At 28.3% G+C, this 15333-nt stretch overlaps 1 protein-coding gene across 6 annotated transcripts in view; it reads right to left on the bottom strand.

Moving 5' to 3' along the window:
• Positions 1-15333, bottom strand: part of LOC111679071 (signal transducer and transcription activator) — a 67035-nt gene that overhangs the window by 22650 nt on the left and 29052 nt on the right. For all 6 annotated transcript variants that reach the window (XM_046947750.1, XM_046947753.1, XM_023440563.2 and 3 more), the window contains one exon: positions 3147-3167. The gene's annotated coding sequence lies outside the window, so the exon portion shown is untranslated. The remainder of the gene's footprint in view (positions 1-3146; positions 3168-15333) is intronic.

Genomic DNA, 15333 nt, shown 5'->3' with positions numbered 1-15333 from the left:
TAAACACCCTAACAGTGCTCTGTTAGCATTTAAACATAATTCTGTTAATGTTGATGGTTTTTGTCTCGGATAATAAATTTCGAAATTTAACTTCACATCCATAATTATCAAGACAAATCTTTTTCATTTATAACTTTTTATATTATTTTTTTTCTTGTGAAATTCATTATTAATTATTAAGGCTTTGATTTAATTTTGACAATTTCAAATTGAATGATTTCTGTTACAAATTTATTTTGTTACAATATTATTTTGAAAATAATTGCTTTTCAAGATAAAATATTACTGCCCAAAAAGTGTAATACTTATTAAATAATTAATTGAATGTTTATTTCAAATCTTTCGGAAAAAATAAAACGTAATTCATTAAAATAAAAATAAATTAATTAAAATTTACTAATTCTAAAGAATAAACAATTTTAGGGTTATACTAGGTTAACCCTAATTCAAAAACTAATTTCTATAATCCAAGAAAAATTATAAATTTTTGTTGAAATAAATAAGAATTCTTTGCTTAGGACACTTGATTAAATTACACTATGCGACAAAAATAAATACCTGGGAAGTGATACTATTTTTCTGAAAGGTAGAACAAGAATATGTTTTTGAAATTTGCCAAACACCTGAAAAATGAGAGAAAAATCGAGCCCTTTTTGCAAAATGGACATAAGCGACTTGATTTTCGTTTTTTATAGAAAACGATAATTTAGGTCTATTAACGTATTAAATTTGTTTGTGAATGAAATGCCACATATCTGAGAATAATTGTAATAAATTCATATAATTATTATTATGCTATTGCAATTTATGTGCTAAAATTTATAATTTTCTATAACTTTTTATGAATTTAGTTCATTCTGATTGCATTTATATTATTACCTTTAAATTAGCTCTTATATTTCGTTCTAAATTTGTAGATTTCGGAAGGCAGACCTGTATATGGACTCTTATTAAATCAATTGTCCCAGAATTTATTTATTTATTCGATATAAGGCGAATTGTACTACCATGTATCGATATTAATGTGGACATCAGGATGATTTTCAGAATACGGCCTTTAATGAGGGATTTGGTCAATTGTGGACCGAGGTCTATAGAATTTAAACGCGTGATAAGTTTTGAAAACAAATTCTTAATTTTTAAAAGATTTATTAACTATTAACTTAGGAACCCATTCTAAAACATCATCATACACCAAATTTCGTTGCTATACTGATATTTTTAAGACAGTTATGGGAGGCTAGGGTCATATATTGCCTGACAGCTGTCATACTTCTAAACATAATTTACAAGTATATATAACCGACTTCTGCAAAATTGTATAGCGATTGCTACATAAACAACATATTTATTAATGTTTTAATAAAAATCCGGGAGGTACTTGTATGGGAGCTAAGTGAATTCATGAACCGATTTTGCCCATTATTAACACAAAACAATATTTGTCATCAATAAGCATTTTTTGGAGAATTTCATCACTCCAGCTCATAACGTTCGAACCTATCCGGTTTTCAACAAAAAGACTGATATACAGACATCGCTATATGATCTTAAAATTGTATAAATAATATTAATTACACTCTTAAATTTCAGATTTATACAAATTATATAAAGATATACACAAATAATAATTTTTTTAGTCAGAGAATTTATACGTAACCGCCTCAACATTGTTTATATCATAAATCGGATATAGCGTCAATATAAAATCGAAACAAACTATCTATCTATCTATCTATCTATCTATCTATCTATCTATCTATCTATCTATCTATCTATCTATCTATCTATCTATCTATCTATCTATCTATCGATCTATCTATCTATCTATCTATCGATCTATCTATCTATCTATCTATCTATCTATCTATCTATCTATCTATCTATCTATCTATCTATCTATCTATCTATCTATTTATCTATCCATCTGTCTGTCTGTCTATCTATCTAAAAATAGTCTTAAACAATTTCACGTTTTTCTTTATTTGCATGAAAATCTAAATCTAAAAATCTATCTATCTATCTATCTGTCTGTCTGTCTGTCTGTCTGTCTGTCTGTCTGTCTGTCTGTCTGTCTGTCTGTCTATCTATCTATATATCTATCTATTTATCTATCTGTCTATTTATCTATCTGTCTGTCTATTTATCTGTCTGTCTATCTATCTATCTATCTATCTATCTATCTATCTATCTATCTATCTATCTATCTATCTATCTATCTATCTATATATCTATCTATTTATCTATCTGTCTATTTATCTATCTATCTATCTATCTATCTATCTATCTATCTATCTATCTATCTATCTATCTATCTATCTATCTATCTATATATCTATCTATCTATCTATCTATCTATCTATCTATCTATCTATCTATCTATCTATCTAAAAATAGTCTTAAACAAATTCACGTTTTCCTTTATTTGCATTAAAATCTAAATAAATATTTATGTTCTTATGAAAAACATACATATGTATATTATTGCAGTTTGTTTATAAAGTAAATTATATTATTTTATACTTAAGTTCTTTGTCGCAATAATTATACAGTAAAAATAAATTTTATTTTTATTATTATCACAAGTAGAATTAACAAAATAAACATGACATATAATTTGAAGCCAGATAATTGTTTATATAAATTATTTGAATTAATTTTTCGCAAGCAATGAAAAAGGAGACTTCAAAATAAAAAAAAAAACTTTTAAGTTTATATAAAAAATTTTGTCCTTTCCTGTGATTTTTAAAAGAGTATATTTAAGGTCTGAAATATTAAGATCAAATTATTTTAAGTCAAAATTCACTTTTGTATAAAAATATTAAAAGTAGACCCAGTTTCTATCACTGTGTACTAGTAGATCTGTTTCTAAATGCTTTTGTCTAAAATATGTCAAGTCTTACAAATCTAAATAGAGATTTACTGTTTAATAAACCAAAAATAAAACATTGATAACTTTTTGAATACAGGAATAAAAAATTAACATTCATCACACTAAATGAGTTGTTAATTCATTAAAAATTTAGCAAAAAAAATTATACATGTTTACGATTTTTATATTAAAAAACGTGTTAACACGTTAAAAACAAATTTCAAAACGTGTCAAACTAAAAGCAGCTGTGAAAAAAAATTGAATTTATATTTACCTCAAATATTAGAGAATGTTGCTAAAAAGAGAAGAAATAAATAAAAAAGAAAATTAGTTTATTTTTTTTTACATAAATAATATTTAAATTTTAATTTATTATTTTATTTATTTATGCTTTAACACCAAAATCTGAACGTCATAGAATGACGTTTAACTAAAACTAAATTATATTTTTTAATTTTAACTGTTATTTTATAATAATAGAAATGGGATTCACATATTCCTTGAAAGAGATTAGCTGTTATTTATCATTCAGAGGTGTCGTTTAATAATTGAAAATGGTTTTATTTTTAGAATATGGTATATGCCACGCCCACTATATTTGGTACTTTCATGTGCTAAACCTTTATATTCATACGAATATACTTTCTGAAAAATTTGTGACTATAGATATATATATGAATTTTGGAATATTTTAATTTATATAAAAACTGCCACACCCACTATTGATATTTCGCAAATTTGCCCTAACTGTTCATATCGATATGCTGTTAGAGTAGAAAGCTGTTAGAGTTTCTTAGAGAAACAAATGTTAGTGTTGTATTAATTTGAAAAACACCACGCCCACTTGTTATACACCGCCCATTTATTTTCTAAAAATGCATATTGATACTAAAGTTACAAGTACAATATTTGTTCAGAGAAGCTTTTATAGTTTCCCAACTTTTAATGAAAATTATAAAGTTTATAAATGGAAATTGTTATATTTGTCGAATAGCTAAAAATTACAAAAAAAAAAAAATAAACAAAATTAAAATTTATAAAAATTTTTCTAGAATTTCTCTTAAAAGACTATTATAGTAACATGGGATAATTTAAGTTCATAATTAATATGTTTTCTATCGTACAAAACAGAAATACTACAGACACACATAGTAAAAGTTTCGAAGTTATAAGAAAAACAAATTATGTACATTTTTGAATAAACCTCCTTTTAAAGTTGTCAATTCATAGTAAAAACTTTTATAAAACTGCAAAACTTTATAAATAATTTAAATGCACAACAATTTAACAAATTACAAAACTTTGGCAAATGCTTTTAATGTAAATAGTAAACTAATGCAAAAGTTATTTATAAGTAAAAAAAAACTTTTATTTATATACAATTTTACTGCTCAGAATTAGTTGTTAAATTAATTAGATAGGCAACAATTATACCTTAGAATTTCAATTATATCTTGTCATAACTACGTTTTTAGACATAAATATGGTTCAATATCCAAATCATTATCCAAAATTCTTCATGTAAAATTTTAAGATTCTAGAATTAAGAGTTTCTCTGGTAAACAAATTCTGGTATTTAATTGACATAGTTCTAGTACACACTTTTTTTCCTCAATATTCATTTTGATACTAAAGTAGATTCACAAAAAAAATTGGAGATATACTAATTTTCTTTATATGTGAGCTGCCACGCCCACTATAGCTAGGCCGACTATTGGGTCATATGTTAATATTGATGTCTATATACAATTTGGGGAATTTTTATACATATACTTGCGGCGACATTAACACAGGCGGTAATATGACACGTCACATGTATAGAAGAGTTTATACGCAAGCATCGGAGGTGCTCGAACGCATGCCAGACAGATAATAAATTGGAAACTTTATAACACTGATCCTAGATAGAATGTCATGATCAAGTGGAGCACATTAGAGAAAATACCCATAGGAATAGGTTGCTACAAAGATGGCTCTAAACGGAGAGACATAACGGCCTTTGGATTCTATATTCAAAACCCATATAGGAAACGTTATATTTATAACGGGCCTTGAATTTATATTTAAGACCCAGAAACATAAATATACCACCGTCAATATTATCTTCCAGACAGAAATCAAAAAAAAGTCCTAATTTCGATTAGACTATATAAGGCTATATCAGGTGATAAGGTTCTATTTAATTGAATTAGTGTTGTATTAAACGTATATGCAAGAGAATTTCGTAAGGCCTATTGAAATAATGAAATCGTGGGTACAACCACAAAGGTCTTATAGGGTGACCCAGATGGTAGAAGAAAGAGAAGCCTCCTCAAAATAAGCAAGATTGATGTTAGCATAATGGCACGAAGTAGAAACTCAGAATTACAGGCACAGTCACAAAAGCCTATGGGGAGAACAAAGAAACTCTGGACCACTTTCTTTGTCATTGTTAGGCTTTCGTATTATTATTAAAAAATTACGTCCAGGAAACTGAGGTTTATTGCTACGGATTTGGTGTAGTATACATCTTACTATGAACCTAACCTTCCTAACCTTCATCTACAATTAACCAAGCATTTCGGCTATTAGTAATTTATAAAAAAAACTGTAGATTTTAGTTATTATTATTTTATAAGTATAATGTATAAAAACTTTCTATTGTATGTATATAACTTTAGTTTAGTTTAGTTTACGCATTAATAATTGACATTGGAGTTAAAAAAACAAAACTACAAAATATATAAAACAAAATAAAAATTTGCATAATTTTCACATCAAATTTCAAAAATAATAAAGTATAAAAACAATAAATACTTTTCGCAGAATAAACAGCAAAAATAAAAAAACAAAAGAAACAAGTTGTATTTGTGGGGTGTCAACTGAGTGAAAAATCGTATAATAATACAACAGTATTATTAAAAAATTAAACAAATATATGGCTGTTATTTTTACAAATTAGCTTAGAGTAAAGTTTAATTAATTTCTAAGAAATATTTTTAACATACAAATCTATTTGTTATTATTTATTTTTATATTTATATAAAACACCTTAACATCGATAAGATGTTAATGTTTATACTAACTGTACGGTGGATTTATAATTTAAATAGTTATATATATTTCTTTTTTTATATCAAAAACTACAACAAAATTCTTTATAAAAAAAATGTAAATACATTTTGTTTAAATGCAAATTGGTTGATATTTATCTTGGATAGTTAAACTTTTTATGATGACTACTAAATTGTTTTTTTGGTAGACCATACTAAACATGATTTATCTATTTTTATTACAATTTAAGAATTTTTGTGTTATTTTTTTAGAAACAACTTTATTTAAAAATCTATTAATTGAATTTTAGCTAGCTCTAGTAGTATAGATTTCATATTGAAAGCGGTAAGGTAAATATTTCTGTAGAAAGAAGAATCAGTTTTTTGTAAGGCCCACTATTAAGATTTCGCCCACAATTTTAGGTGCTAAATATGAAATCTTGGAATGGTATAATGAAATTGTATAATGAAAGCTTTCACGCTACAGATACAAGCCGAGACCACTGAAACGACTGGCCGCCGCTAATATTTTGGACGCCGCTGCACCTTCGCCTACTTCTTTCGACGTAAAAGCTTACGCCGGCATTAACATAGCCACTGTTAAATGTATTTCAGAAAATATTTTTACCAAGAGTTGCGACAAAAAAAATTATATACAGACAGGTTTCCATATAACAGACTATCAAACAGATATTTTCCAGTAAAACAGACCCTTATACGGTCAATTTCTGAAGAGAAAGTTATTTTCAGACAAGAATTTAGCCGACGCTGATGATTTCTATAGTATGCCGACGTCACCAACCAAAGATGGTTGCCCTGCCGATTATTTAGCATTGGCTTGTATCTCTGTTCCACGCCCAGTAAAAGGTAAACGATTTAGAAAAATCGGTATAGATTTTAAACAAGATATAAAAGAGGAAAGAATTATTTTTTTAAGCAGAGTGTGTTCATGTTTTTTATCGAATCATATTTCAGTTAATTGCTCTCGAGTAACTAATAACTAGACAATTAACAATTTATTTAAATTACATGCATGCTGTTAACTATTACAAAATTTAATTATTTTCCCTTAAACGCTATAACGTAATAACATAAATTATATGCAAATAATTTCTATCCAACTTTTCTCTTTTAATAGTAAAAATGTAAAACGCTGACAATCAATATTTTTTTTATTATTTATATTAATTTGCATAAATTAATAGCACTTGATTTTTCTTGTTAATATGCAATTTAAAACAAGTGGAAATGTATAGTCGGGCTTGGGTGACCTTATGATACACTACACCAGTTAAGAATATAAGTATTTAAATGAATAAGATTTTTTATATTGAATTTGTTGACAAAAAAAGAGGCTTTATATGGTTGCTAGGATGAAATATGTAGCGACCCATTAAAAAATCTCATGGTTTGGTTGATAATGGGCCGATTTGTGTAAATTTCATCAAAATATCTAAATAAATACGAACAGTCTTATTCGACTGGCTCGTTGATAATTGTGTAGGGTATAAAAAGTTGTAATAATTCAAAATTCTTAATTTTAACTAGAATTTTTAAAGTTTATTTTTTTAAGCTGGACGTCTCATTAATTATTCTCTCTCTATAATTGTGCACTTCAGGTATTTAACATTTTTTCACATAATAATTTTTTTATAAAAGATTTATTTCCTTAGAAATTAATAAAATTTCGACTAAAACCAACAGCAGTACAAATCAATATTGTTGTTATTGATAACAGATTTCATTCAGTGCAGTAGAATAACATTTGATTTTCAATATTACAGGAAGTAAGGTGGTGGGCTGGTTTTGTAATTATATACTGACTGCCACAATTTAATTGATTGCATGAGATTTGGGGAAAAAAAATCTGATTACTTTTAGCTAGAATTATTCTTTTGAATTCTAACCAATATATAAGTTTCAATAGACATGTTCATGGCAATAGAATATTTTCTAGAAAAAATTGATTGTATTACATGATGTTTTACGTATATGGAATAACTTAATGAAAGACCCAATATATGAAGCATTCTTTTCTAAAAAGAGTAGTAAGTTTTTAACATAATTTTTTATACAGTTATTTTCGGAAGGAAAGCAGACATACAAGCCGATGACAAATGGTCGGCGGCGGCGGCTTATTATAGAAAATATCGGCGGCGGCTAAATTGTCGTCTCAATTGAAGCGTTTATTATATTGAAAAATCTCTTTATACTAATCTGTTATATAGAAACCTGTCTCTATATGTTTTTTTTCTGCAGAAAATATGGTCCCAAGTAATGAAGGCTTTAGATTATATTGTCTTCAACAAAATAAACATGATACATGCCTGCACTACATATGACTACTAAACGGAACATGTACTCCAATAATGTAATCCAGGGATGGAAAAAGAGATTTTGTCTCAGTATCAAAAAATATTTCAGAGGGTACTTTTTTGGATCTTAAAGTACTAAAATATTTTTTATGGGGGGTGGTGTTAGGGTCAATTATGGGCCGATCCTAAGAAATTGGTAGACAAGTTTCGATTCGTAAGAAATTTACTTATACCGAATTTAATCGCTATAATCGCATTTTTGCCGGTAATGAGTGTTAAAGTCATTTACTAAAGGGAATCTTATATGGGGGGTAGGTCAATTATGGACCGATCCTAAAAAATTTGATTTTGGCTAATATGAAACTTCTTTATGTCGAATTTCATCGCTATACTCGTGCTGCTAAAGCAGTTACGCTCGTTAAATCTGTTTTCTGGAGGTACACTTGTATGGGGGCTATTCGAAAAAGTGAACCGATATTGCGCATTTTCAATACCAAGCAAACGTTAGCAATAGAGAATACTCATGCGAAAATTTAACTGTCTAGCTCTTTCCGTGTGGTACCTATCGTGATTTCAACAGACAGACGGACGGACATGGCTAGATCGTGTTAGAATTTAATAAGGATCCATAATTTATATACTTTTATGGGTCTATGACCAATATTTCGATGTGTTACAAACCCCATTTTTTTTTTTTGATGGTGGGTAAAAAAATTATTTTATCAGACAGATTTACTACCGGTTAAACGATAATCGGATATTGAGATTGTAGCCCTGAAAGTATCAAATAAGACTCGGGAGTATCACAGTACTTTTGCACATCAAATAGTATCAAAAACAGTACCACCGTACCAATTATGCCATCCCTGATGTAATCTAAATAAATTTTCATTTATGAAATTAAAAATTACATATGTTTTTAAAGATAACATCTTTTCATTATATTTATACATATTTATATAATAAAAAATATATGTTTTATAATTTAAAAATTCTCTATTTATTATACCTCCAACATGACTTTTGTGGAATGTGAAAGTGTTAATATAATTTTAATGAACAATACGTCTGCTACATAATAATGTTCGACATATTCTATAATTAGTTAAAAATTCTATATGATTATGTTAATTTAAAAAAAATAAGTTGTATATAATGTATATTAATGTTAATGTTTGTTAAATTATAACACAACGCCACACATTGACTGAGTGATGAATATTAATTCAAACAAAATTTGAATTATATTGAATTAAGATTTTTTATAAAAAATACACAATTTTTCATCTCTGCCTTAATAAAAAAAATGCAGAATTAAGGCAACGCAAAGAATAATAAATAAAACCAAAAGAAACAGAAATATTAGAATATTTTTACTTTTATTTAATTGTCAAGGTTAAATTTGTATTTTAAAATAATTGTCACACTGTCTATTAAATATTCTAATAAAGCAACAACTTCCTTTCTTTGTTTTGAGAAAGAGAACTTCAAAAAAAAGAAAACGAAATATGTAACTAACTATAAAAAAAAGTTGGAAATGAAAAAAATAAAACAACAAACAAAAAACTTTTTTGCAAAAGGTTGTTAGGCTAAATACTTGTAGGTTTTTTACTTGAAGTTTTTTACAAAAGTTGCCACAACTACGCACATATACAAACTTCCTTGGATCCGGAACGTGTGTATGTATTTCAATACCCCCATGGCAACTTTGATAACAGAAAAACGTAAACAGAGCGAAAGCGAAAAGTAAAAGAACAATAATAAAAACGAACCATTTTTATCATAACAACATGGGGAAAAAGAGAAAAATTGCAATTACAAAAACAATGTTATGCCAACAGTAATGTGAACAAAATTAGCAGTAATTTAAAAATGTCTAACGAAGAAATTTAAAAATTGAGACTACTCCACACAAATGTGTAAAGAGTATTCATTCCTCAAAGCACTAGGACTACTTAATACAAAACTAATAAAAATATATGGAAAAAACATACTCCATTTAAAATTGTTATATTCCAGGTGTGGACACGTAATCCACTCATGCTTTACATAGGAGTAATCTCAATCACTCCCTTGTTTAAATTATGGGATTACATGGATTACCAATGGTCCATGGCTATGGACTATGTTGTTTTGAATAAAAATCCATTTCTGCATAATATCGGACTACTAAACGGATCATGTACTCCAATAATTTCTGCAGGGAAATAGTTTTCTATATTCAGAATATATAGAGTACAAATTTCTATATAGAAATCAAACTTTTTCAGAAGTTTGAAGTTAAGAAAAAAATAATGTTTTATCTAGTTCACTTCAACAGAAATGTATAAGAATATCGGACTTGCGTGATAACATCTAAACTATTAGATTTTATAAAAGCCGTCAGATCTTACAACGTTGTCAGTAAAATATTCAGAAAATGTCTAACAATCGTCAGAACTTACATTTTTTTCTTTTGTAACGTTGTCAGAAAAAGAATTACTAAAAATATTGGGAGACAAAATTTGTAAGTTTTCACCGTATGACTTTTTAATTTACATTTTGTACTCACTTATTCGATAACGATTTTCTTCTCAAAGCAATTTTGCCTGGAGCTATTTATATTTTTATTTGGGTCATTTTTTAAATGGTTGTTATTCTGAACAAACATATGATTTTTGTTTACATTTGGTTGAGTCTTGTTTTTACAATACAGAATCAGTTAGTTATCTTGAAAGGAGAATGTATGTTACATAAACTCCGAATACATCGTGGCCTCCATCGAATTGACGCCCTTAGGTCTAACAGATACAACACTATCCACTAACTCACCGTTTCCAAGAATTGAGTTATACACAAAAGTGAGAGACATCATTAGTGTCCCCAGGTTTTATCACAATTTCATGGTGGCCCCTTTTTTATGTAGAAACCAAAAGATACTAAAGATCCCATCAAATATTAAAGCATATTTCTCTTAAATTTCGTCCAAAGTCAATATTTGGCGAGCTAAGTCGAAGGAACCTTTTAAAATTTTACAATAATTTAAGAATTTAGAATAAATTTTCATTTTCGGACGGAACATCAATGACCGTATGTTTAGGATCACCCTAATGTACATATATTAAATTTTTAGGTAAAATGAACATAACGAATACGTCAAAAGAAGGATAAAGAAATGTTCAACTTGACACAGACGTCATTTCACCTTGAGTTCTTGATTCTTATGTAAAAATATAATTACACATACATTATATTAGAAAAATAAATTAGTTTTTTGATTAAGGTAAAACTATGGGGAAAATCTCATAAATCCAATAATTTGTATTTTAAAGTGTATATTCATAAATCAAATTTTATAAAATAAAATAAAAGTTCGTACCACTCTAATGTTTGTGTGAAAATTCATCCATTAATGTCCTTAAAAATGAACCATCAAAGAGTATAAACGTTATAAAAATACACAGTAGTTGAAAGGGATTTTCCTTTCTGTGTCAATCAGGATGTAGTTGTAGTAATAACGTTTAACTAAATATATTGATTTTATATAAATACATATGTATGTATGTGTAAGTTTACAGTGTACAACCCTTACAACAACAATCTAATTATCATTAGATGAAACATTTACTATCAGACGTAATAATAAACAACATATAAATATACCCAAATCATTCATTAAACATTCTTATTTGTTATAGCAACAACAGTCGGAAAATCAACCATGTACTGGCTGAAAACGTACATTTTACGGTAATTGTTGAATGTACCCTATAGTTCTGAAGTAATGTACCCAATAGTTCTAAAGCAATGTACCCGATTTTTACAGTATATACAAAAAATTTAAAATTATTTTGATAATTTTAAAGAATTAATTACTTTTTTAACCACAGTTCAATTAACGAATGAATGGAATAATTCTTATCAATTGAGGTAAGTACTAACCTAACTCATTACTTGTAAGCTAGGGTGATAAGTAATTGCTTCCAATATTATAAAATGATATTGTGTAAGTAAATTTTAGCATGTTAAGTATGTAAGTTTTTGCTGGGTTACTATCAACTGGCTTTTTATCTGAAACTTGTGATCTTATTCAAAAACAAGTAAGAAATTATAGTCGGGCGAAGCCGATCATATAATACACTACACGTGTTACAATAAGTAAAATGTGATAAAGTTTTTATATTAAAACATTTAAGTTGAATTGTAACTTGCATCAGATATACCCAAGCCGTTTATTGTTGATTAAAACTGTGGAAATTTAAGTCAAATTTGCAGGGGGTTTTTTATAGGGGCTAGGGTCAAATGAGGCCCTATAATTACAGAGTTTATGAGGGTCATCAAGTCCATATAGGCTTTGTATCATGTGCCAAATTTTATTGAATTATCTCCAAAATTGCAACCTGTAGTTTGATTACAAGATTTACAAGCCCTATTCGGGGATTAGTTGTATGGAGGCTACGTGAAATAATGAAATACCAAATATCATTAAATTATTTTCAAAATTGCGACCTGTAGTTTGATTACAAGGTTTACATGGTCGGACGGACATAGACATAAATAGACTCAGAAAATGATTCTAAGCTGATTGGTATAGGACCAATATTATTGTGCGTTACAAATATCAGCACAAACCCAATCTACCCTTTGCACTAAAGTGGTGTAGGGTATAAATGGGACAATATTTTGTATACCTTGCATACAAGGCTAACATGGCATAATCGACTCTACTGTGTAATTCTAAATATAGAAAACTTTATAGTGGGTGTATAACCAATAATTTTAAGCATTACAAACATCAATACAAATGTATAATACCCTTCCCCAAATTATTATTGCAGGATTCCGATAATAGAAAACTTCAGAATAATAATAAGCTTAAAAGATCTGACAAGCGACTGTAATACTAAGTTAATTACAAAATAACAAGCGATAAAACTAAAAGATTGACATAAAGAAATTGAAAAAGATTGCCCTTTAATTTTCAGAATTCTTTCTTCACTTTAATTATAATTAATTATATAATAAACTGAAAAATAAATACGTATTCTAACCATCAAAAATTTACATTGAAAGGGTTTAAAATGCTAAATTCGAAGTCTTTATTTTATCATGGAGATTGCATTGGAGGCAAGTACTTACAATGCTCGCTTATAAATAGGAAGTTAGATAATTAGTTACTACAACCGCCTGCAAATATGAAATTGCAACTCATTACGTGACATCTTCTTAGTATACAGAAGGTAAGTAAGTTTTAGGAAAAGTAAAAGTCAGCACCATGATTTGCTGGATAATTAACCAATTAACTAGTTAGTTTGAAAGGAGAATGTACATATATATCGGGCCTGATCTTCGTTAGAAAGGTCATTCTGTTGAAATATCTAAAATATGATTTTTAATCCTATAAAGTTTATATATTTTAGATTTTTGCAGTTAGCTGAGTTTATTTAGCCATATCAGTCTTTCGGTCCATCTGTCTGTGTGTATGTTAAAATAAGTTTTCAGACGACTTCAGATATCTGTAAATTCCGAATCTTCAATCAGACATGCTTTCGGTAAGAACGATATTTAAAATTAGACAAATCGAACCATTAATAATGGACATATAATTAAAATTATAAACGAAAATTTTAGCGTTTGCACAGCGAAAAATTTAAAACCCACATTATAAGTTTTCTTCTTGTATGTTCTAAGTTTTCTTGTCTTTTGTCGAGAAACATAAAGCCATGTAATACATAAAAACCTATAAAAGGGATTATTTTGGTACTTTCTATCTATACCCATATAATTAAACATGGAGCACTTTGATTAAATAAAAATCGTGAAGTGTATATTATATTCGGCACATGAGAGTATAGAACTCTTACTTGTTTTCTTTAAGTTTGTTTTGTACATTTCCCAGGATAGAAAGACTAGTTGTCGGAGCGTGGTAATTTTTTCCATATATTTAGTAGTTACATGACAGTCTTTGACATTTTTATTTGCGTCATATTAAATGTAAATTTTTTTGCATGCATTTTCTTCTAAAAACCTGTTTTTGTAAAATGTTGAATAAAAATAACAATGTACATTACAATAAGGAGTGAGATCGAAAAATTCTTAACATACATATATGTTTATAAAAAAGAAACCACTAAACTTACAGCTTTATTTTTTTTATTTGATTCAAATTATTATTACAATTTACAAAAAAAATATTTTTATAGTTTTAATCACTAGTGATGAAATTTTGAACCCTTTTCGGAATCCCTTCCATTAACGTTTTTATAGTGCTTTCTGTCACTTTGCTCGAACATGTAGTCCATCTCCGTTTAAAATCTACCACACTTTTGGACACCCTTTTTGTACTCTTCAATTCTCTTTTAACAAGAGCCCAATATCTCTCCACTGGCCTTAGCTCCGGGCAGTTTGGAGGATTTGCCTCTCTTGGTACAAATACCACATTATTGTTCTTGTACCACTCAAAGGCTTGTTTACCATAGTGACAGAATGTCAAGTCAGGCCAAAAATAAGTGGACACATTATGAAGTCTTATGAATGGAAGCAACCTTTTTTGTAAACATTCCTTGATGTAAATTTCGGTATTTATAGAGCCCGTTGTAATAAATGATTGGCTTCTTTTGCCGCAACTGCATATTGCTTGCCATACCAAGAACTTTCTGGGAAATTTTGTCTGCTTTTGGGTCCTAAACTTTTCTTCAACATTCCCTCAAGCATCAGCAACATAAAACTTTTGACCTGGAAGTTGCGAAAAATCTGCCAGAACATACGTTTCGTCATCCATTATGCAGCAAGAATATTTTTTATAAAACTTGACTTCAATTTCCGTGCTCTGTTTTTGGCCTCTAAATTTTTAGCAGCGTTCCTGTCAGGAACTTTTTGAGCCTTGTATGTTTTAAAACTTGCATTAGCTTTAACTTTTCGTACCAAATAGTCCGAGCACTGAGCTATCCGAGCTGCTTTCCTACCGGATGTGTTGGGAGCTCTTTTGAAAATGCGTACTATTTTTTTGGCTTTAGAAACATCATGTGGACCATTCCTTCTACCTGAACCAGGTTTTCTATCAACTGACAAGTTCTCCCGGTACTGTTTAATAACATTGGAAACAGTTTGACGGCAGACCTTTGTATGCTTGGCC

Source organism: Lucilia cuprina, chromosome 4 (assembly GCF_022045245.1).
Source record: "Lucilia cuprina isolate Lc7/37 chromosome 4, ASM2204524v1, whole genome shotgun sequence".
NCBI lineage: Eukaryota > Metazoa > Arthropoda > Insecta > Diptera > Calliphoridae > Lucilia > Lucilia cuprina.
Note: the sequence above shows the minus strand (reverse complement) of the source record. Positions and strands in the feature narration are given on the sequence as shown.